The sequence below is a fragment of the Toxorhynchites rutilus genome, chromosome 2 (genome assembly GCF_029784135.1).
Source record: "Toxorhynchites rutilus septentrionalis strain SRP chromosome 2, ASM2978413v1, whole genome shotgun sequence".
Lineage (NCBI taxonomy): Eukaryota > Metazoa > Arthropoda > Insecta > Diptera > Culicidae > Toxorhynchites > Toxorhynchites rutilus.
In genome coordinates, this window is record NC_073745.1 from 200416317 (window position 1) to 200419922 (window position 3606).

At 38.3% G+C, this 3606-nt stretch overlaps 1 pseudogene; it reads right to left on the minus strand.

Moving 5' to 3' along the window:
• Positions 1–1024: 1024 nt before the first annotated feature.
• On the minus strand, positions 1025–1202 carry LOC129772362 (U4 spliceosomal RNA; annotated as a pseudogene).
• Between the last annotated feature and the right edge of the window lie 2404 nt (positions 1203–3606).

The window sequence follows — 3606 nt, forward strand, 5'->3', positions numbered from 1 at the left end:
CATCTCTTTGACGAAGTATTCGGCGATGATGATAAATACTGAGTATGCAAGTAAGCTTAGAAGATTTCTAACAGATGACATTCGTGGTACTGAGACGTATCGGGCATTGTTTCAACTTTTTTTTTGTTCAAGCTCTAGTGTTGTCCTTTTGTCTTCAGTGCGTAGCATTTTCCGGAAGGATGAACAACGTTTCTATTTTTGATTCGAACATGATATCTTTTGAGTCAACAAAGATGTACTCACGAGAAGCTTTACTGTTTAGTCTTCACGTGATGAAAATAGCAGCAGAAAGCCATCAAATGCAGTGTGATGTGTATGAGAGCCATGCTCCATCAACTTGTGAATATTGGTTAGACCAAGTGTTGCCACATTTTAATCTGTACCAGAGGGGTTAAAAATCTTTCTCGTCTGTACTTTTTTGTCCAAAAATCTGTACCAAAAATCTGTATCATCGAAAATATTCGTTGTAGAAATTTAGCATGAAAAACTACTCATTTATTCACTACAAATACTACATTTACATTTGCAAGTCCATCGTGTGTTTTATAATGCTTATACAGGCAAACCATTTTTTTTGAGCGGGGGATAGGGACCGCACAAAAAAAGTCGCATAAAAAATCATGCAAAACTTCACCAGCAACTTTAAAAAATAGTGTACACATTTTTAAAAAAAACTTTTTTTGTGCGGTAGATAGGGATCGTATAAAAAAAGTTTCCCCCAAGAAAATAACTCAAATCCACGCCATTCTCCGTTCAATTTTCTTTTATTTTCCTGCTTTGCAATGAGACACTCTGCCTTTTCGGTTGCGCATGGCTGTTTTGTGCTTTTAGTTGCATGTCGAAACGTGTTGCTGTTAGAAATCATGTCATGCAAAAACTTGAAAAAACTTAGAGCATTTGATGAGAGGAGGGGAATGATTTCAGAAGTGGATAATTGAGACGCAAATATGCTTTTTTTTGCACTGAAATGCATATAAACCATCGAAAAAAACTAAATGGACGATAACTTCGTCAAATATGCTTCTTTTCATACACCGCACAAAAAAACCGCACAAGAACAGAAAATCGACAAAAAAAAAACTCGCTATGGATGGATTATACCTATGATATAACCGCTTGAAAATCAATTGTATTTCTTCAATTAGCAGTAATCCCACCTCGGATGTTCCTCATTGGGTATGATATCGCCGCTGCGCAGAGCTATCTTTTGTGTGCATTGATTAACTTATTAATTAAACTAGTGAATGAATGAAACTATTTACGAATTCAATTGCAAACAAATCCCAATTGAAGTCAATTAATGCATTATGGTAGTAGTTATCGCAATCATTAAACGGTCTGCGTAGAAGTTCAGTGAGCTGGCGACATGACGAGATATCTTCCAATGCAGTCTTGAATAATCGAGCCAAAGCGTTGCATTTGTACCCTCTTTCATAGACCGTGTTATCAAAACGAATTCCGGCGTGTAAAAATGCATAGGGGTATAAAAGTATTGCCGACTTGAATATATCTGCAATGCCGATTTTCCCAACTTCTTGGTTTCTGAATCTGTATTGGGAAAACACATTCCGGTTTGCAAAAATGCGAGCGAGTATAAAAGTACCCGTATTTTGCATCTATTTTGCAATGCCAATTTCCCCAGGCTTCATGTTTTTGAAATCTGTGTTAGGGAAACACTCCAATTTGCAAAAACGCGAATGAGTACAAAGGTACTCGCTGCTTGGATCTAATTTGCTATACCAATTTGACCTTGCTCCATGGTTTTGAAGTCTGTTAGGGAAACATTCCAATTTGCAAAAACGCAAATGAATACAAACGTTTCCGCTGCTTGCATCTAATTTGCAATGCCGATTTCCCCTGGCTCCATGGTTTTGAAGTCTGTGTTAGGGAAACTTTCCGATTTCCAGAAACGCAAACCAGTACAAAAGTACCCGCTGCTTGCATCTATTTTGCAATGCCGATTTCCCTTGGCTCCATGGTTTTGAAGTCTGTGTTAGGGAAACATCCATCCATTCCAACGATCGTACCTCAATCGTTGCGCAATCATAACTGAGCGGATTTCTGAGCGGCACTTGCTTATATACCGATTGGTGTGATTTCAATAGCCTGTTTTGAAAGCAACTTTAGGGCTATTGAAACAAGTTTTTGGATCAAAAAATAACAAGCATATCACGCGTAGACATTTTATCTTTCGAATGAGGTGTTTATAATACCATTTCGTTCAGTTGTTTAGGAGCTATTAGCGTTCAAATTCTCGTTCTCCGGCGTAACGCTTTCGTTTTCGAAGCTTTGAACTTACACCCCAGTATAGAAATGAAAGACGTAGTCCTACGTCAAAATCGCTCCAAGCGATACTGCGGCGTAAAAGTACGGCGTCATGTACCTTAATGTTGCTTCGTTCGAATGTAAGAAATTTCACCCACGGAAAAAATATGTACCAATCTGTAATTTTCGACGAAATTCTGTACTCGGTACCGTACAGAATCTGTACCAAAAATAAAGAAAAAATCTGTACCTTTCCAGATAAATCTGTACGTGTGGCAACACTGGTTAGACCAGCTATACTCAACCTGCGGTCCGGTAGTTGGCCCATCTGAAATTACTTCATTTTAAACTACAGTAGAACCCCGATTATCCGCGGAATAGTCGGGCTAGCTCACTGCAGATAACGAAAATCGCGGATAACGCTGTAAATGACTAAAAATGAGTTTCAAACACGAACAAAACATATTTCGACATGAAAACTATTTTTTATCAATACATAAATCATTAAACCATCCATCTACCAGGTCGAGTACACCAGTGATCAGATAATGTGAAAGCCATGACCAAAACAAAAGTGTATGAGTCAATCATTCACCGACAAATTCGGGGAAAGCCTGTAGATTTACTATGCAGCTTGCTTTCGCGGATAATCCGCACCGAGGATAATCCGCTCGCGGATAACCCAGTTTCCACTGTATTTTATATGTGTAACAATAACACATAATATGAAATAATTACCATTTTTAACGTAGAACGACTTCTTTCAGAAATGGTGCCAAATCAGAAAACAGGTCACGTTTTTATGAAATAAAGTTATCGTTAACCCATTACTGCCCAGGTGTACAAGAACTTGATCCAAATGGCATGAAACTTTCTAGTTCATCTAGGTTTTTTCCGAAACGGAGGGGAAACGCAATATTTTGGTTTGGAGTTCTTTGGAAGTTATTCGACGTATGAAATTTCATACGCTGAGCTGATGCAGTATCAAAAGTGGAAATCATTTGAATATCGAACAAAACGGTTTTATTTCATAAAATTCAACTTCAACAACCATTTCCATGGTTTATTAGCACTTTCGTGACCTGCCGTTCTACGCATAATTGTCCCACGGTTCATAGGGATTGCATAGAACATAGTACAGTTATGCGTAGAACGACAGTGTATCGGATTTAGTATAACTGAGTATGGTACCGGAAAAAGCACTCAGAAGGGTGTAAACCCCCATCACACTTCAAGCAAATATACGTCGTACATCGGTTGCATTACGCATACCTTCGTTGGGTACCAGTTGGATTCGTATTAATGAAATGCTTTATTCCGTCAAACCTAACTTCCGATGAC